We start from the raw sequence: 21,741 nt of genomic DNA, 5'->3' as shown, positions 1-21,741 counted from the left end.
AGTACCCGCTGCATTTGAAATTTGCTGATATGCCCCTTCTAGGCAAAGTTGACAGTTTAGCAGTCAGCAGTGTAACCCAATTTTGTACTGAAAATATATAACGTACTAGCGGCAAGTTAGTCTAAGTATCGTATAGTCCCATGAAGAGGCCACGTCCAGGTTTCCAAGAAGTTCAACTTGTGAAAAGCAGCAATGCGGGCAAGAGTAAGTGACTTTTGCAGAAGTCTTAAAATAAGTATGAAGGTTTTGTAAAACTTTATTTAACATGCAGCATGTACATGGATCTGGCAGGGCAGGGTAGTTTCCGTCCTGTAGTATTGAGCGTTTGTCGCTCTTGTGTTAGTGCAGCTGTGTATTTTTCTGGTGCCTCCTGGTCTCAGGCAGTGCTGTTTCTGCTTTACATGATGTAACCACACAGTGAACCAGATTATTCACTGTCTTTGAAGACTGGGCAGGGGTAAAGCAAGCTGACAGGAGTATCATATGGGTAGTACTAAGATGATGCGTAGCATTAATAAGCTAAGGAAGGAAGTGAATAAAGTGACAAGGTAACACCAGCTGTATTGCTAAAGATAACTCGCCTCTGACCAAGAGCACTTCTTACTACAGTCATATGTGGTCAGGATATGTTGCATACTTTGTATTTAAATGCATGTTTCATCATAAAGTTACACTATTTTGTCACCTGAAGACCGGACAGTCAGACTACTCCCAAGGGAGCTGGGATTAACAGCTGGTGCAGATGCATCTGTGCACCGGGCTCTCCCTCCCCGGGGCACAGCCACACTGCTGCCACCTTACATCCACTGTCTCTTAAAGAATTTCTGTCTGGAGTATGAAAGACGAATGTTGCTACTCTTGATCTCTGAAGGCCTGTGAGATGGAGTGGGTACTTTTTGCTGCCACATTGAGCAAGACAGCTTGATGGGAGCATGTGGAGAAAAGGTGAAAGGTACGCCCCACTCATCCACAGCTGCATAGTGAAGACCCTGATGGTTGTGGGAAGAGGTGTACTGGGGGAGGGAGGAGCTCTCTAACCTCTTCCAGTAAACCTCCTCTGTACAGCCATGCTGAAAGCCAAATGAGGAGCACCCCACACTCTTCTGTACTGCTGCAGTTGTCCCCAGGGAACTGGCACAGGAACAATCAGCTGGGCTTTAGCAAGTATTTTCACTGTGACTGCAGAAAGAATGCGATTTAATTTATTTAATCAGTGCTTTCCCACTCTGTAGCAGGCATAGAAATGAAGGCAATCGTACACATTGTCCTCCAAGGAAATGGATGTCAGGCCTTAGTAGGGCTGTCATTTTGATAATTTTTGGCAACTGGATGTGCATCAGGTCTAACTGTCTTTGTGTGTATTTTCAGCTGACAATAGAATAATCAGATGCTTAGCCAAGATGTCAAAACTGAAGAGAGCGCTTTCTCATAAAGATGGCCTAGGAAGAATGTGTTATTCTTGGAGTATTGTAGCCCAGGAAGACAGGGTGTTTGAGGAAATACACATTTTAGCACTTACAGGTACGTGAAATAATTTATTATGCCAGAATTACAGGTAACTTTAAGTACTGTTACTACATTAGTAGAACAGTTGGATTGCAGCAGCTGCACATCATTATGTAAGGTTTTTTTCATTTTTAGAAAGAAATCAGTGGTACATTGCAACAAAACGTTGTCCTTCATGGGTAGTTAGCTCCTTTTTCTTGCAGTAGGTGATCTCTGTATCTTTGCGTCACTAGCAGTAGTACAGGGTCTATCAGAACTGTTTTTAGTAGCTTGAGGAGGATCTTCAGTGTGTGAGTTTTCACCATACCTTGGTTTTAAGGGTGACCCTCATCACTTACAGCAGTGGTTACAGATGTGGTTAGGGTGTCTGATGCCACGGAGAGCAGGGATGAGTAGGCTAACACCAAAGTCATGAAGAGCTGCGTGGGCTCTCTGTGTTTGTCTGCATCACTAATGTAGCCAACTCTAACCTGTGTGTGGTGGGTGCATTTTGTCAGCCAGATCTCTGTCATTTTATAGGTTGTTTCCTGAGGAAAAAACCCAACCAAATAAATGCCTACAATTCTTAATCCTTGTTTTTTATTTGTCCCATGAAAGCATGATAAAATATATTAAAATGTCCAGACCTTTGCATTTCTAAGTAGCATGAGACATGGCTTTTTAAAGAGTTCCTGTGCTATTTTAGACAATATGTTTGAAAATACAAAGGGCTTAAAAGTTCAAACTCTCAAAAAGACAGTACATTTTTTCTGTGGGATACATTTTTCCTGTGTTTACACAAGATCCACCAAAGTCGGTGCATAGATGGAGTAAAGTGAAGTAAAGCCTTACTTTCCATGTGAGGATATGGATTGTATTTCTATACTCCTTGATTAAATGAAAACTAAAAAGGAGGAGCAAACAGTTATCAGCTATCGTATATCTCACTTCCCAGTTTAAGAAGATTAAACATTCTAAAGATTTTGGCTTTAAGGAATGTTGTGGTCTTCTGAGCAAAGACTAAGAGATGATTATGGTTGAACTGTCTGGCCCCACGGAGGAACCTACTGTTTGCTTTGCATGGCTTGAATAGTGGGTTTTGCTATGCAAATTCTACACAAAATGCAGAAGTAAGCAGTTGAGGATGGTTTGCCTAAGCAAACTCATTCGTGTTTGGATTATGGATACTCTGAGGGGAAAGTACCTTCTTCATTACGAGCAGTGGAAGATGAGGAAAGGCAGACTCAGCGAATTAAGAGTAGTTACCTTTCTTTCCAGTTCTCTGTTGAGGTGTTTAATACTCAATTGTACCAGGTCTCTAAAACAGAGGTAGCTTTCATCTCCCCATGCACCATCCCTCCTTTCTGTCTCTGCTCTGTAAGAGGGATTTAAGTTTTTCTTTAAGTAATAAAGTTGCTTCTGTCTTTCAGACTGCCAGTACATCCTTTAGGGCTGGTACACGTCTCTAAATAGTTCTGTGACTAAAATTTGAATACAATAAAATCAACAAAATCAGACAACAGAATGATCAGTCAGGACTGACAGTGTAAGTTAAACTTACTTAAATTAGCCACATTTAAGCATGGCTGAAGTTTTGTCATAAATAGCTGTCACAATGCTGAATGTGATTTGTCCTAATTTATTTATGACCATGAAGCTCTACTCATCACTGTCACATGTAACAGAAGTGCCCACACATGGTTTGTTTGAATAAAATATTGACTTTTTGTAAACCACGCCGACTGTTTTCTTGAGAAGACAGTCACCGTTGGCATGACCTGGACAGAACTGAGAAAAACCTGCAGCAAAGTCAGCCTGGCTGGGGTACCAGAAAGTCACATGGCTGACTCTGGCTTTTCAGCATCCTGGAGTCTTTTAAACTCTCTACTCAATTAAAGTAGTAAAGCCTAATGCTTTCAGAGCAAAATTCTTGGCCAAGAGTCTAGAAAATAATGCCTGCATTTACATTTTCCTGTGAATACAGCTGTACTAATGACTGCAGTGGTTTGGGATTTTGTGGCACTGAGAAGGATGCAGTCTGCACCAGCCTCTTGCTGTGGCCTGCATGAGGATTACGAGTTTAATTTCTGGGATGTATTTTTAAAAGCTCTGGTCTGCACTGTTTACACGAGTGGACCTTTTTTTCAGTGTATCTGTGGCTGTAGGTAGAGTTGCAAGTGCCTGCCTGTTAGCTGCCTCCATGCCATTCTTCTTGCAGCAAGCAAAGTCAGTCCTTCAGAGCAGCTTGGCAGCACAGGCTCCCAATTCATCCAAGCTATACATGGCTTAATTAAGGTTCAGAACTTACTTTAGCCCAGGGAGAAATTCTTGCCTTCCTGTGTAAGATAGAGCTATCTACTAGTGATATCTATCTACTAGCAATAGAACGAGAGAAAGATGGCTTCAAGCTGCATCAGAGGAGGTTTAGGTTGGATATTAGGAAAAATTTCTTCACTGAAAGAGTGGTCAGGCACTGGAACAGGCTGCCCAGAGAGGTGGTGGAGCCACCATCCCTGGAGGCATTAAAAAAAAGTGTAGATGTGGCACTTCAGGGCATGGTTTAGGAGACATGGTGGTGTTGGGTTGATGGTTGGACTTGATGATCCTAGAGGTCTTTTCCAACCTTAATGATTCTATGATTCTAAGATAAAAACCATAAAATGTGCCTCAGTGACTTTTGCCACCTTGTCCATCTTTTTGTGTTGCTTCCCCGCTATGAAAACCCAAATGTCTGGAGGTCCCAGTTAGCACAGTTGTCTGCAGTCTGCTGCAGTCGTAGCTTCTGGCCACAGCATACCCAATATTTCTTCAAAGGAAAAATATCTAGTCAGTCCAGCAACACTAGAAATTTAATAGAATTTTGATCCTCTAGGGCTGAAAAATAACATGCAAGATTGCTGCCCACTCATCACGCTGTTTTGATCAGGTAGGATCAAAAAAGGGTCCCTGTTTGTCATCATGTGTTTATAAAACAACTAAACTAGAAAGCAAATATTTCCAAGCCTGTAAAAAATAATGTACCAATGTGGCTATTCCTGTAGAAATAATGCTTGAAAAAGTGCATTTTGAACTGGGAAAAGCCTTTGCACACTGCACACAACTCAGTATTCTTTCATTTGGTGCTGAAGGTTCTGGATGAAGTGACAGGAGGCAAGCTCGAGACAAGATCAATTGTGAGAAGTCGACTGGAGTCAAACTCTGTCCATATTTTAGGGCTATAGAACTAGAGAGTAGAGCTGAACCCAGTACACGGCTATTTTTTATTTTTCTTTATTCTTTTTTGCCTTTAAAAGAAAAGCCTTGGATTTAAAAATACCACTAATAATTGAATTTTCACCACTGTCCTCAACAGAGAGAGAATTGTTAGCAGGAATGGAACAATCTGTAGGCTCATTGCTGACAATGTTTCCCTCACCTGGCTTTGTTCTGCCACCTGTTACATTTCAAAAGCTTCTTTCTCTTACAGAAAGTTTATAGGCCTTAGAAAAATGCTTTCAGGAAGAGGACAGTCCCTGCTTCTATTGGTCTAGTCTGTGAAAGAAAAGCTCATCATTGCACAATGATAGTTGCAACTAAGGTCAGCTGACATTCAGAATTTCTGTTTCCCAAGGGATCCTGAGATTTCAAATCAGAATGCAATATGTTTTCACATATTCTTCATGAAACCAAGCCTGAGAAATTTAGCTGAAAATATTTTGCATTAGAAAAACATCTAGATGATCATTTTGGAAGCAATGTGTCGTTCTGGAATGTAGTTCTTTTTTCTATTTTATATTATTTTAAATTCTTCTTGCAACACATGAAGGGTAGCTGCACTTCCTGCAGCATCAAGCCAAACAAAGCGGGGGTGGTGATGATGAGGTGATTTCTGAGCACTTCCCTTTAGGCACCTAAATTCCGTGTATAGCTGTGTTTTAGACACCTAGTTGTTATTTTGAATCTTTCACCCTTGAGTTCAAAGCTTTCATACCCAGAATGCTGAAGTGCCATCTCTGTAGATGATCCAGATGGGAAAATAATCCCATTGCTGCACGGTAAAATGGACAGAGTATGGACTGCTTGCCATCCATGCGTAACAGAAAAGCTTAAACATATTTGCTTAGATGTTGAAATCTGTTACAGCTAAAGCCATGACCTAACTTTCTAACAAAGTTTTGTGTATCACTCTGAATTCCTTTTCCCTACAGCTGCTATAGCAAGTCATGCATGACACTGAAATGTGCATTACAAGTTTTTTGGTGTATAGGAGAAGTGCAATGATCTGCAAGTAATTTGGGCAGCTGTCTTTATTTTCAGCTGAAAGAATTCTCTCAGTTGCAACAACGTAAATCCAGTATAACTCCACCACACTGGTGTCACACAGATAAGACTTTCTTTGTGTTTAAATGACTGCAGTGAACAAGATCAATTGCAGAAAGAATAGTTCTTTTTTAAAGAAAGATCTGCAAGTTTAGTACATAATGAGCGAAATTAATCTCTGCTGTAAGTACACTTGTTTCAGTAGTGTTGCAGCAGGAATGAATTCAGCCTGAAGCAACTTTACAATAACCCATATATATAAGCATGCACAACTAAATGTATTACACTTTAAACAAACTCAGCATTGTCTGGAGCACAGTTGTTCTGCTGAACCTCTGAAGCTAGGAACTAGCCATTGTGTGTTGAGTTTGTTTAGACAGTACCATTTTTGTTCAATTGGCTACATCCACAATATTTTAGTGATAGCAGAAATGTTCCACCTAGCTACAAAGTGACATTATAGCTGTCAGACATGATTTCTACTCTAGGATGTGCGTGCCTTAACTCTTTTGTGCACTTTGAAATAAAATTTTAACCAAATACAGAAAATAGTTTACTTGTTTCACCAATTCTGAAATGCTTCAGTTTAACTCTTTGATTGAGTTAGCTCTTTAATTCAAAAGGAGTTGAAATGCTCTAACAAAACAACCCTCAAAAATAATAGGAGTTGAAGAGTGTGAAGACTGAACCAAACCAGATCCAGAAACAAATAACTCAGCTTTAGATAAGTTAAAGTAACATTAATTTTCCTCTGTTTTCAGACTTGATTTCTGTATAGTTTTCAGTTATAAATGTTATAAGTGATACCAGCCATTGCTACATGCACTGAGTCCCTACAGTAAGTGTGATTCTTTTGGGGATCATTGTCTGTTCAGACTCCACCAGAGGAACACATGGGCTGCATGTTTTAGGCAATCACTATCTGTTAGAGTCGCACAAATGCCTTTTGCTTCTTCATGCTTTTTTTTGTGAGGAGATAAAAAGTATCATGCAATCATAGAAATGCTAGTTGAAGGCAACCTCCAAAGATGTGTCACCCTACCTCCCATTCAAAGTGGGACTACCCAAAAACTAGATATGGCCAGCCAGGGGTCTGTCTAGCCAAGTCCCGAATACCTCCAAGGATGATGATCCCACAAGCACTATCCTCTGGTTTTCTTAACATCCACTCCGAAAGTCCCAAACTGCAGCCTCTGGCTGTTGCCACTTTTTACACCAACTGTCATGACCAAGAAGAGTTGGCTTTATTGTGTTTGTAACTCCCTTACAAGTAGTTTTAGGCTCCTATTACATCTTTGAGGCTCAAGGCTCCTGGCTGTCTTGACTGACCATTGCTGGACCCCCTCCCCTTGAAGTGAGGACCAGGAAACTGAACACAGTACTCTAATTGTGGCCTCACTGGTGCAGAGTAAAATCAAGCAAGCCATCCTCACTTTTGTCCTTGAGAAGATGATTCCCAGGACAGCCACAGCATGGCATCGAGCATTCAGAGAGGTGTGCAGTTGACTCTCTGCTGGGGCAGGAGTGAGATTTCTGATTCATGGGTAGATTTGAAGTAGACCTTTAAAAAACAAGAAAATATCAAACACAAGTGAATCCAGAAGAGATTGAACTGAAAGCATTGCAAAGTATATTCTGGAAGAACTAGTCGTGAAATAGTTCTGTGCAAGACAAGAATTTTCATAGATTTTTGGTTTCATGGCTAGGGCCAGATTTGGACCTACTTGAGCGACTCCTAGCAAGAATCTTTGCACTTAAAAGAATATTGTCTCCTACATGGTGCATTGTCTTTTTTCTTCCATTGTCTATTGAATGTCCGTTATCTCCTCTGGTGTTTATTCGCTGTGTGTGGTGGCTAAATACCCAGTGGAAGTTTAGCCTTTCTCAGAGTGTAAAAAGCTGCTGCTTGCGATGCTTTTTCTATGATTAGAGCTCCAGCCACAGCGCCTCACCCCACCCACCACCACCCACCCCACCCATCCACCCCCCTTTTTTCTTTTTTTTTTTTTTTTTTGATACAATGAACTTTCAGGTCCTTTACAGCACCCTGAGACAATCTTGCCCAAGTGGTAGTCTCATCTTTGGAATTTCAGGCAGTATTGTCTTGCAGCTTTCAACCCCTGCTTGCAGCAAGATTAATGGGGCCCCTGAACTGATATGCCTTTGACATGTCTGCGTCTTGGCAGACTTTCTTTTGTACAGCTGCTGTGGCAGTCTGGAGTTTAGGCAGGAATGAAAATGCTGATTCTTGGGGGCTCTTAGCAGTATTCTCCCACACATTTGGAGCTTGGCTGGGCAGTGGGTGGGCTTTGCTAAAGAGCATTGGTACTTTGGGAATATTCTCTTCAGTGGAAAGGACTCTGCTGGCAGGGACAGAGACAATATGCTATAGAGCTTGGGTGACTTCTTTTAGTGACTGCAATTTCTAGTCAGGTAGAAATCCGTTAAGGACTCCAGCCAGGAGATCTCTTGCTGTCCAGAGATCCTGGGAAGCTCTGATATTGCCAGCCACAGGGGTCAGGGTTAGTTGGTTGTTCACCTAAGGAAATGTCAGAACTTTCTGGAGACAGGGTTTATGGACTGTGTAGCCTCTCCTTTAGCATCTCCTTGAGGCTATCACACATTCCCAGGGGAATTTCCAAGATAAAAGTTTGGCTTATAAGATGCATCATTTGAAGATGATCATCAGTTCCAGCTCTGCATAGCCAAAAGACACTCTATGATCTTCACGTCCAAACATTTTAAATTACTAAATGCTACCATCCACTCAGTCACTTACGGGCATTATCTGGGTGTCATTTTCTATGGAAATTTCTCTATGCATTCTTACAGCTGGGCCCTGCTTACACTGTGGGTAATACAAGGACTGCAAAGAGTCTTTTTGGGTAATATTTCTACATTTCGCTCCTGTAAGGAGTGGTATTGTGTTAGCACTGATCCTCTAAGCTTCCTGTGCCATCTTACAGGATATTGTTACTGGTGCTGCCCCCACACTCAAAGCCTGCTTGAGCTTGGCTTCCTGCAGCAGACATTGTTGAGCCATGTCATGTCCTGGCATCAACCAGTCCACGTCCTCTGCAGTCCTGGGCACCTCTCTAGGCACTTTCAGACAGTGTGTGGAGCAGATTAACAATCTGGGGAAGAATGAACCAAATGACAGGAGTATCTCACCAGAGGTGGTCTTCTCAAGACCTTGGAAGTCATCAGTGGGACATACCTATGCCTCAGAAAGGATTCTGGAGGTATCACTACCTATGCCAGACTCTGGTGCCTATACATTATAATCATTATGGCTACCTGACATGCAGAAGTACTGTGCCAGGTTCCTGGGTGTCACTTAGCGGGGTGTGTTGGCAGCATCAGCCCTGTAACAAAGGTTAAGCAACTTCTGCTGACTAAATTGCCAAAAGTTAGGTCCTGCGAAGGCCCAGCAAGGAGTTTTCAGGATAATGAGAGTTTCCAGGTTCTGGTGAAAGTTTGTGTTGATTTCTGATTCTGAATCATCTCCAGCTTCTCGAAATACCTGCTTTTAAATCTGCTTATCAATACCTAAATATGGGTTACTTACAAAACTGAGAGACCAATTTCACTTAGGACCAGGTGCTACTCAGCCTTTTTCTAAAACTAGCCCTCATGTAAATATTGATTTAGCTTAAAGCTACTGTGACCCTTCCCTCAGCCTAATTTGAAGCAGAGTTTTGTAGGTGATTTCTTGCGACACAATTGAAGTATAGCTTAAAAGATTGCAGTCTTCAAAGTTGCATACCTGGAAGGTGCTTGGGTTGCACTCTATAAGGTCAGTCATGAAAAATGAAGCAGGCCCATACATATCAAATGTCTTACAGATAAACACACATCATGAAGAGATCCAGACATAGAAACCTGCTCGGTTCTGGAACAGCTTCCAAGGACAGAGAGCTCTGCCTGTAAAAATAAACTATTTTTTCCTGATAGGTTGGCTAGTACCACCCAGACATGGCAGGCCGAAAGTGTATTTGCCTTCTTTGTACTTTGCTCAGAAGTATTTTTTTTTCCTTGAATGAAATGTTCTATCAAGCACTGAGTCTGAGTTGACTCGTTCTGGTTCTGGTCCCCAAGTTATTTCATTTAATGCTGTCAGGCATCTCTGCACTCTGCTGCAGTCAACAGTGTTGACACATCCCCATGCACTGGAATCTGCTCACTTCAGGATGCTTATCTGCCTTTGGCAGGAGCCCAGTTGTACTGAGACCCTGTGCAACACTGTCTCTGGCCAGATTTTCTGCTAACTGTATGATGGGTCTGTCTGCATTTTACCCCCAGAGCAGCTGATTGTGGAGCAGGTCCATTGGTATCTTGCTGCCTACCTGGACCAAAAAGGGGCATGCTCGCAGAATACCTCTGTGCTTGACTTATAAATATTTTGTACTAGAAAAACAACAAATTAATATCTGTGATATGCAAAGCGAATTTGCTTTTGTTTGACTGTTTCCATCTACTGGCCAAGCATGATAACTTCTGGCTGCAGGGAGTCTCAGCCAGGCTCCTCACCAGGAATGTTCCTCTTCAACGTTGCAGGCAGAGCCCTTTGTTGTGCGTCATCACCAACACTTGGCTAGCTGGCTGGTCTTTTGGCCAGCAGTGGTCAACTGAATTTTTCAAGCTATGCTTTTCAGGCTAAGGTGCCCAATTTTTACATCTAAGAAACTAAGATAAAATTTTGACTATTGGTGTCAAAGCTGCAATTTATTGGCTGTCCTTATATATGCACCAAACAAGGATAACCCTGAAGAGAAGAGCTAAAGGGTTAAATCTAAAATGCAGAGTGGTCACCAAGCAACTATTTTCCCTTCTGTATACAACACCGTGTTATCATTGTGCTGCTCAGAGATAGGCATGAATGACACAGTGAAGTGGGCCCAGGAAGTGTAAATAGCTTCATGTCCCTTACTCCTGCAAGCTCAGCTGGTCTGTTTGGAAGAATAGCTGCAAAGTACGGGACACCAAGCCAGAAAAGCACATTCTGAGTATCCGAAATCCAACTGTTCTGTTGACTTGACTGAACATTTTTCTGTATCTCTGAATTCATGTCAGAAAGACAAGGAATTGCAAACTGCGTATGTCAGCCTGGCATTTCTGAGGAGGGCTAGCTGGCCAGAGCAGTGTTTTCTAAAAATGCCCTCCTGCCAAGACCGGATTCACACAGCCAGCAAGCTTTGGCACTCACCACCCTTCTTATGAACTAAGTGTAGTAGCTTATTTTTATACTTCTCCGTAATGATCCCCCAGTATTTTAGTGCATTCTCTTCATGCTCAGTGTTAATTCAATAGCTACAAAACCTCACTTGTCTTAGCAATGCCTTTGCATTAACCCTGAGAATGTCCTGTCACCATCCAATACTTCCCTTTCCCCATCTGAAAAAGGGAGACATGACTTTCATCTGCTTTAAGAAGTGCTTTCACATCTGCAGATGAGCAACTTTATGTTGCACAGAGATACTTTCAGCCACTGGAAAGAAGGCAAATTTTTAAGAACCAAGTATAGTAATTTTAATAAGTTTTTGCTTATACACACATACACAATAATAGTTAAAGTTCAGCAAGTGTGATTTAGCAAATTGTGCATGATGGGTAAAACACAAGGCTTGTGGAATACAACCTATAGCAAAATTATTTATTTCTAATCATAACACTGCTGATTCTCTATATCACTTCATTCCTTGCTAGAGCTCTAAAAATCCCTGCCATGTTTCTAATGCTTCAGTAACTGGCCTAGGACATTTCAAACGATCCCATATAGTTTCATGACAATTACCATAGTCTTCTTTCATATGAATTATGTTCCACCAAGTCCCTAAAATATAATGCAGTATAATTTAAGAGGGAAGCCCCAAACTGAGGAAGAATTTGAAGACCTGTGATGAGTGATGGGGGTTCAGTGTAACATGGAAAGCACCAAAGCATCACTGATTGGGATGTAAACAGTACCACATGGGGAAATGAGCTGAGAGAGGCAGACTTGGTACATCTCCAGGCTTGTTTTGTCCATCATGAGAGGGCCGCTGCAGTGTGTTACTGATTATCTGTGTTAACTGCTTTTCATGCACTGGAAAACAATAAGAAACTTCCGACATTTTTAAACACTACATTTTGTGGGACCCTCCAAGCAGTGAGATTTTATTTTTGAGGAAGCCCTATGTCTGTGGTTAAAACCAAGTGCAATGTCTTCATGAAACTAGGACCACTGATAGAGGCAGAAGGAGCTTGTGGTCATGTATCAGGAGGCTACTGCTGAAAGTGTATTGTGGGATCAAGACAACAATTTTTAAAATGCCTTTTTATTGATTCTGCATTTCTCAGTTACTAACCCTGTCCCAGAATCCTTCAGTGGACAACATCTACTTATGGTTCATTTCAGAAGGCAATTATAGATGACAATCTGTTTTGGAAGTTCTCAGGAAGTGGAAAGCAGGAACATTGGAGTAGGCTTAGATATGGACTAGATGGATAGGATGGCACAGGGAATGGCAGGACTGGGAGCATCTCTGGGCTGTGGACATGACTCTATCCAGCCTGCAGCTATGGAAATGGTGCCCAGCTGTTTGTTTCCCCATTCCTGTGCAGATGTTGACACACTGAAAGCCACCATCACAAGAGACAACTTGCTGACAGTGCTAGTGATGAGGTCAAGCATTGAAAGTGCACCAGCGCTCAGTCCTTCATTCTTTCTCCTCCATTATGCCAGCACTTGAGATCCCAGCTGGAAGTAGTGTGGAGGGAAGGGGGTGCTTCTGATCTGTTGAAGAGGACTTCAGCGTCATCACACTGCTCTTCTCCATAGACAGTAACTTTCAGCTTTTACAGAAAACTTGAGGGAAAATGGTTAACAGAGAGATGCTTTCAGCATCTTGTTAGGAAATTAATTTGGTGTTGGATTCAGATTTCCCTTCATGCTGTGCCACACAGAGGCATTAGAGATTATTTCTTCCGGAAAAAACTTGCTATAGATGCTGCACAGATATGATATTGATGTGTAGCATCTACAGGTCAATGTTAAAGGTTAAAGATACTAGAATATAATGAGATACTGACAAATGCAGGGACTGATGATGCAAAGACTGAGGTATGCAAAGATAATGAGAGATGCAATAATAAGAGGTGCAAAGAGAGAACCAATGACAAGTTGGATACCAACACATGAGGTCTGGAGGTTATGTTGCAGTGACTGCTTAGAGAGGAGGTGTTGCTTTCAGTTTTGTTTTGAGAGAAAGGGAAAAAACCGATCCCAGGGAGACAAAAAGTAGGATGCTGTAGCATTTTTTCATTTACACACCTGAATATCATTTAATATTAATGGGAGGAGGTGACTAAGTTGAGGAGTATCAGAGTGCAAGAGAGAGACTAATGGAATCACACCTTACCTTCCCTGAGAGAGGTCCAACAGGTAGACAGGATGAATGATACAGAGGATTCCCTATCTTCTCTCCACCTGGCTGAACACAGTCATTTAAGGGATAGGGTGCAATGGCAGCGCGTTCCTGCCCAGCACAACAGGCACATCTCCTCTGCGACTACCCCACCTTCCCAGGTGCCTTTGCATAATAGGTATGAGCTCTGCAAGTGGAACCGAACAATAACCAGGACAATGGTTCATCTAGCTTGGAGGTGTCACCAAGGTTAAGTTGACCTATGATGCCCTGCATCAAAACTGCTTCCATAAATAAAAAAAGACAGGTTGTTGTCATAGGAGACCCCCTTTCTGAAGGAAACACAAGACCCACTATGCAGGCTGGACCCACTTCTTAGGGAAGTCCGCTGACTCCCTGGGGCTCAGATTAAAGATGTGAAGAGAAAGCTTCCTACCCTGGTACAGCCCTCAGATTGCTATCCATTATTGATTTCTCAGGTAGGCAGCAATGAAGTTGCAACTAGAAGTTCAAGGGCAATCAAGAGAAACTTCAGGAGACTTGGGATGACTGGTAAAGGCATCAGAAGCACAAGCAGTGCTCTCCTGTGTCCTACCAGTTGCAGAGAATGATGAGGGAAGAAACAGGAAGAGTCAGCAGATCAATACCTGGCCCCAAGCCTGGTGTCACCAGCAGAATTCTGGGGTTTTTTCATCATTGGTTCATTTACATGACACCAGGCCTGCTGGCAACAGAGGGGTACACCTGTCTCAAAAGGGGATGAGGATCTTTGCACAGGTGGTAGCAGGGCTCATTGAAAGAGCTTTCAGCTGGATTGGAAGGGGGAAGAGCATAAAACCAGGCTCACTAGAGATAAGCCTGGGGGCAGCATGCCAATATTTGAGGGATGGTGTGCTAGCAAGGCCCTTTGGTCTGCCATCTCAGTGGAGGTAGGGGATGGAGACACATGTGGCAGCAAAGACACAAGGGTTATTGATGTATTAGAAACCACGGAGGCACCCGAGAGTGGTCACATAGGAATTAGGGCTTCTCATCCCAAAAAGGTGGCAGGATCAACAGCCCAGCTGAAGTGCATCTACACCAATGCATGCTGCATGGGCAACAAACAGGAGGAGCTGGAAGCCATTGTGCAGCAGGAAAACTATGATATAGTTGCCATCGTGGAAACATGGTGGGACGCCTTGCACAGCTGGAGTGCTGCAATGCCTGGCTGTAAACTCTTCAGAAGGGATAGGCAAGGAAGGAGACGTGGTGGGGTAGCTCTGTATGTTAGTGAGGGTTCTGACTGTCTAGAGCTCAATGATGGAGTTGATAGGGTCGAGCATTTATGGGCAAGAATTGGGGGAAGGCCAACAAGGCAGATATCATGGTGCAAGTCTGTTACAGACCACCCAACCAGGATGAAGAGACAGACAAAATATTCTATAAGCAGCTGGGAGAAGTCTCACAATCACTAGCCCTTGTTCTCATGGGGAACTTGAACTTATCAGATGTCTGCTGGAAATACAGTACAGCAGAGAGGAAACAGTCTAGGAGGTTCCTGGAGTGTGTGGAAGATAATGTCCTCACACAGCTGGTGAGTGAGCCAACTAGGGAAGGCACCCCACTGGACCTGTTGTTTGTGAACAGAGAAGGACTTGTGGTTAATGTGACAGCTCGATCACAAAATGATGAGTTTGAGATTCTTGGAGAAGTAAGGAGGGGGGGCAGCAGAACTGCCACCTTGTACTGCTGGAGGGCAGACTTTGGCCTGTTTAGGAGCCTGGTTGACAGAGTCCCTTGAAAGGCAGTCCTGAAGGGTGAAGGAGTCCAGAAAGGCTGGACATTCTTCAAGAGGAAATCTTAAAGGCTCAGGAGCAGGCTGTCCCCACATGCTGAAAGGTGAGCCAGTGGTGAAGACCACCGGCCTGTCTGAACAGAGAGCTTTGGCTGGAGTCAGGAGAAAAAGAGGAGACTTTATGACCTTTGGCAGAAGGGGCAGGCCACTCAGGAGGACTACAAGGATGCCATGAGGTTATGCAGGGAGAGAATTAGAAGGGCCAAAGCCCAGCTAGAACTTCATCTGGCTACTACTGTAAAAGACAGTTAAAAAAATGTTTCTACAAATACCTTAGCAACAAAAGCAGGGCTAAGGGTAATCTCCATCCTTTACTGGATGCTGGGGGGGAATGATAGTGACAGAGGTTGAAGAAAAGGCTGAGGTCCTGAATGCCTTCTTTACCTCAGACTTTAATACTAAGACCAGTTGTTCTTGGGGTACCCAGTCCCCTGAGCTGGAAGATGGGGAGTAGAATGAAGCCCCCATAATCCAAGGGGAAATGGTTAGTGACCTGCTACAGTACTTAGACACACACAAATCTATGGGGCCAGACGGGATCCACCCAAGGGTACTGAGGGAGCTGGTGGAAGTGCTCACCAAGTCACTTTCCATCCTTTATCAGTAGTCTTCGGTAACTGGGGAGGTCCCTGTTGCCTGGAAGTCAGCAAATGTGATGCCCATCTACAAGAGGGGCTGGAAGGAGGATCCGGGGAACTACAGGCTGACCTCAGTGCTGGGGAAGGTTATGGAGCAGATCCTCTTGAGTGCCATCACATGGCACATACAGGACAACCAGGTGATCAGGCCCAGTCACCATGGGTTTATGAAAGGCAGGTCCTGCTTGACTAACCTGATCTCCTTCTATGACAAGGTGACCCGCCTAGTGGATGAGGGAAAGGCTATGGATGTTGTCGACCTTAAAAAAAAAAAAGAAAAACTAAAGCCTTTGATACCGTTTCCCACTGCATTCTTCTGGAGAAACTGGCTGCTCATGGCTTAGATGGGTGTATTCTTTGCTGGGTAAAAAAACTTCTGGATGGCCAGCCACAAAGAGTTGTGGTGAATGGAGTTAAACCCAGTTGGTGGCTGGTCACAAGTGGTGTTCCCCAAAGCTCAGTATTGGGGCCAGTTCTGCTTAATGTCTTTATCAATGAGCTGGCTGAGGGGATCGAGTGCACTCTCAGTAAGTTTGCAGATGGCACCAAGTTGGGTGGGAGTGTTGATCTGCTTGAGGGTAGGAAGGCTCTGCAGAGGGACCTGGACAGGCTGGATCAATGGGCTGAGGCCAACTGTATGAAGTTTAACAAGGCCAAGTGCCAGGTCCTGCACTTTGGTCACAGCAACCCCATGCAGCGCTACAAGCCTGGGGAAGAGTGGCTGGAGAGCTGCCTGGTGGATAAGAACCTGAGGGTGTTGGTCAACAGTCAGCTGAGTATGAGCTGGCAGTGTGCCCAGGTGGCCAAGAAGGCCAACAGCATCCTGGCTTGTATGAGGAATAATGCGGCCAGCAGGAGTAGGGAAGTGATTGTGCCTCTGTACTTGGCAGTGGTGAGGCTGCACCTCAAATATTGTGTCCAGTTTTGGGCCCCTCACTGCAATGAAGACATTGAGGTGCATCTCCAGAGAAGGGCAATGAAGCTGGTGAAGGGTCTGGAGCACAAGTCTTCTGAGGAGTGGCTGAGGGAGCTGCAATTGCTTAGCCTGGAGAAAAGAAGGCTGAGAGAAGACCTCTTCACTCTCTACAACTACCTGAAAGGAGGCTGTAGAGAGATGGGTGTCAGTCTCCCAAGTAACAAGTGACAGGACAAGAGGAAATGCCCTCAAGCTGCACCAGGGGAGGTTTAAGTTGGCTATTAGGCAAAATTTCTTCACCGAAAGGGTTGTCAAGCATTGGAAGAGGCTGCCCAGGGAAGTCACCATCCCTGGAGTTATTTAAAAGACACCTGAATGTGGCACTTAGAGACATGGTTTAGTGGTGGACTTGGCAGTGCGATGCAAATTTCCTGCTCTTGATCCTCGTCTCATAGATTGTTTGAATAAGAACCATGTGTTTGAAAATGCAGGGGTTAACGCTTCCCCCTAAGTGTCTGCAAGGTGTCTCTAAGATGATACCCTCACATAGGATGCTCCCTTATGGGAAGTTTCAAAATTGGATATAACCGTAAGGAGGGTGTATAAGGTGACCACTGTCTCAGTAGTGCATATTGAGCTGGGCTGGCAGGTACTGGTGAATTATCTTTAAAATGGAAAATAACTTTCCAGTTTACAGGTTTGTTCCAGAAGTCTTGAAGACTTCTTCACATTTCTACAAGTTTGGGATCAAACTGAAAAATTATATCCTAAAGGAATGAAACTGCTTTTAAAATACAGCCAGAAGATGTATTTCCATACTCTGATTTCTACTTCTATTATTTCTATTCTGAAGATTTGTATTTATTCATATTGCCAATGAAATAAAGAATTATTCTGAATTTCAGGAGGGCCTACCTGCTGGAGACATGAACAAGCTTTACTCTTGTGGGAAAAATAGTCAATTCTGTCTAGTTTTGATCCTACCTGGCTTTTCTACCCGCACAAACCTGAAGTCTGTGTTGTTCGCATTTCCACACCTCAGAAATATAGTCATCAATCCACCTAATACTTAAGTTTCTGTATGCCTATATTCCCACATGGGCTACCTAGGCTCCTGCTTTTCTCAGAAAATGGCAAGGAGTAACAATGGCTACTTTTCTGGAAGTTTTGTGTGTTCTACTCTTCCCGCCCTACAAAGCTGGTAACACTTGCTACGACTTCTGAAGGGCTCACTCAGAAGTCCAAGGATGGTAAAAGCCCAGAGCAGCTCATAAAATGCAGGCGATGCCTGGGCTGGGGAATGACAACGTGCTTTCTTTTTGTGGCCCAGACACAATAGACAAACCTATCTTAGAGCACAAACATATAAAAGGTTGGTCCTCAGGTCACAGCTCTTACTCCCACACCCATTTCCCTGTGGGAAGGGCAGAACACATCTCGTCCAAGTTGCCCAAGTGCTGCACAGCTGGTCCGTTCCATTCATGCAGGCTAATCCAATGGGCAATGGGGAGATAATGGTATTTCCTGACAGCAATTTAATCCTCAGTCCTCTGATTCCACAGTGGACTACAAACTCTTTATTTCTACCATGCTTTCCTCTGGCAAGTGCTTTCCTAAGCAAGGGCAGAAAGAGGCCCTGGGGCTGGTGATTCATGGGCAGGAAACTCACCCGTCACCCAGCACAAGGGTATGGGACCTCAGTGTCCGTTAGCAGAACTAAAACACTTTTCTGAGCAACCCTTTTCTAAGGGCGCATTTGCCTAATAAATAATTCACTTTTCTGACATGCTTGTTTGCTTATTGTCATACAACAACTGTGGTTTTAGCGCTTTGCTTTAGTCATGGGCTTTACAGGCATTCTTCCTGCCACTTAAGCTGTACATACTACTTTTGTTAATTGCTGTTTTATGAAGGTCAGAGGTTGAAAAGACACTGATATCACATAATGGCCACACTCATCGTCAGCAGAATAGGGCTGCCAAGAGAAAATTGGCTGGATATGGAGGCCATGGTCACCCTGTGGACATACTTATGAAGTTACCTACAGAGAAACGAAGGGTTTTCTCTGAGAAGACTGTGTTACAGTGCAAGAAGATGCCACCAGTGAATAATCAAGCAAGGCCTTTCTGGTTTCCCAGCTATTATCCAGTTTGTAAAATTCTGCTCGCATGAAAAACATAATCTTTGCTCTTGAGGAGAGTAAACAGCCTCTGACATTTCTCTTCCTCCAGCTGCAGAGGGCAACACCTTGCCTTGAACATCAGTTCTCCTGGAGCTTTGAAGGAAGACAATGTCCTACACTGATTACCCAAGGCAGAACAAATTGTTGTACTCTGAATGAACTTTGAGTGGCTTAGGAATTTTTTGTCTGTTGCTGACCATTGGTCCTTCTAATGCTGTGGTGCAGGTCCAGCCTAATCTTTCCAGCATGCTTTTCCTTGACTGATTTTCCCTTTAGCTTCTTTAGTTCTTTTCAACTTTGTACTTTTAAAACAAAAAAAATCCATGTTGATCACTTAGATGGTGCGCTGTATTACAATGTCCTAACAGTCATCTTTTGTTCCACAGTAGAGCACAACTCTGTGATATGGGAAACCATGGACATGATTTCTGATAACACACAGTGGTACTCCTTTCTTGTTGACCTTAATTTCCCCTTCCTTCTAGTTGAGCTGTGTAAAAATGTTTCTGATCCAAAGGACATATTTTGAACTCCTGTTGCTGTTGTCACTGTAAGGAGACAGAAACCAAGCAAGAGAAAGTGCTGTGGACACAACAATCAGCAGCTGCCGTTGTCATTTCACCTATGGTTTTTGCAGTGCTTTGTCTTGGCCTTCAAGTGCAGAACATTGCATTGTGCTCTTGCCAGGTATTCAGAGACTGAAATAACAGTAGAAAGGAGTTTGCATCAAGAAAAAGCCTGTATGAAAAAGGCAAGTGATACAGAGCTGACAAGTGAATCATATTTCCTGGCTGCAGTTGCCTGACTCTCAGGGATGCAGAAAATTATTTTCAGACATACCACCAGGTCTGTGTTCGTCTTCTCCAGTAGCTCCTGTTTCACCATGGACATCAGCACTTCCCTTTCTCCAGGGAAGACAGTATTTGCCTTGGGTTTCAGAGATTCCATTTGTTAACCTCATGTAATGATTTCCTCTGTGAATTTTGGCACATGTGAATGTTATTGAGATGCAAACTTTGCAAATATACACTTAAAAGATAATTTGATTCTAATCATGACACACATCCTGCATCAAGAACTTAGGGGAGATTTTCCATATATAAAGAGCATAAGAATGATTTTATGGTTGAGAAACTAGAGAAAGACTAAGACACAGGTTGAGGTTCCAGCTTTGCTGCAGACTTCCCGTCCGACCTGGGCTGCGTCATCCGTTCTCTTTCACTGCTTGTTGTTTGGAAATATGCAGAATTAACTCTTTCTTTCTTTCTTTCTTTCTTTCTTTCTTTCTTTCTTTCTTTCTTTCTTTCTTTCTTTCTTTCTTTCTTTCTTTCTTTCTTTCTTTCTTTCTTTCTTTCTTTCTTTCTTTCTTTCTTTCTTTCTTTCTTTCTTTCTTTCTTTCTTTTCCTTCCTTCCTTCCTTCCTTCCTTCCTTCCTTCCTTCCTTCCTTCCTTCCTTCCTTCCTTCCTTCCTTCCTTCCTTCCTTCTCCTTCCTTCCTTCCTTCTCCTTCCTTCCTTCCTTCTCCTTCCTTCCTTCCTTCCTTCCTTCCTTCCTTCCTTCCTTCCTTCCTTCCTTCCTTCCTTCCTTCCTTCCTTCCTTCCTTCCTTCCTTTCCTTTCTTCTCTCCTGTTTTGTCCTGATTTCTCAGATTAGAAAAACCTCATCTTAATAATTCTTTTATTGTGCATTTGTAAAGCTTGCACATGACTTGATACTGAGGTCCAGCTATGTTACTCATAATTACTTTGTCACTCTTACGCTTCACTTGACAAGGTAATCAGTGCTGCAGAACACCCAGTTATACACTGGTTTAATTTGGTTTATTTATAGATGTGCAACAGGCCTGGAATAGCTGAAGTCAGCAGCAACATGTAAGTAAGAAAAAAGAGACTTTTCTGAGGATGTCAGCCTATCTTGTCTGCTGCAAGAAAAAGATCTTAGCTTCAAGGGGAAGTTATGCTTGACCAACTTCACAAACGTCTATGATGAAATGAGTGGTTTGCTAGACGGGGGTGTGGATATTGCCTGCCTAGACTTGGTAAGGTTTTCAACACTGTCTCTAGTAAGTATGGGCTGGATGATCAGACAGTGAGGTGGACTGAAAACTGGCTGAATGGCCAGGCCCAGAGGGTGGTGATCAGTGGGACAAAATCTAGTTGGAGGCCAGTAACTGGTGGTGTAACCCAGGGGTCAATAGCAGGGCCTATCCTGTTTAACATCTTCATTAATGATCTGGATGATGGGGTAGAGTGTACCCTCAACAAGTTTGTAGATGACACTGAACTGGGAAGAGTAGCTGATACACCAGAGGGTCATGCTGCCATCCAGCGGGACCTTGAGAGGCTGGAGAAATGGGCCACTGGAAACCTCATGAAGTTCAATAAAGAGAAGCGCAAAGTCCTGCACCTGGGAAGGAAAAATCCCAGGCACCGGTATATGCTGGGGTCCACCCAGCTGGAAAGCAGCTTGGCAGAAAAGGCACTGGGGGGTTCTGGTGGACATCATGTTGAACACAAGCCAGCAATGTGTCCTTGCAGCAAAGAAGGTGAATGGTATCCTGGGTTGCATTAGGCAGAGCATTGACAGCAGGTCAGGGATGGTGATCCTTCTCTACTCACCACTGGTGAGGTCACACCTGGAGTGCTGCGTCCAGTGCTGGCCTCCTCAATATAAGAGAGACTCAGAGCTGCTACAGAGAGTCCAACGAAGGGTCATGAAGATGATGAAGGGGCCAGAGCATCTCTTCTATGAGGAAAGTCTGAGAGAGATGGGACTGTTCATCCTGAAGAAGAGAAGGCTCAGGGGGATTTTATCAATGTATATAAATACCTGAAGGGAAGGTGAAAAGGGGATGGAGCCAGAGTCTTCCCAGTGGTGCCCAGGGACAGGATAAGAGACAATGGGCACAAACTGAAATGCAGGAGGTTCCCACTGAACATCAGGAAACACTTCTTACTGTGAGGGTGACTGAGCACTGGCAC

This window comes from Phalacrocorax aristotelis, chromosome 1, assembly GCF_949628215.1.
Source record: "Phalacrocorax aristotelis chromosome 1, bGulAri2.1, whole genome shotgun sequence".
NCBI lineage: Eukaryota > Metazoa > Chordata > Aves > Suliformes > Phalacrocoracidae > Phalacrocorax > Phalacrocorax aristotelis.
The sequence above is the reverse complement of the archived record's forward strand: the minus strand, read 5'-3'. Positions refer to the sequence as shown.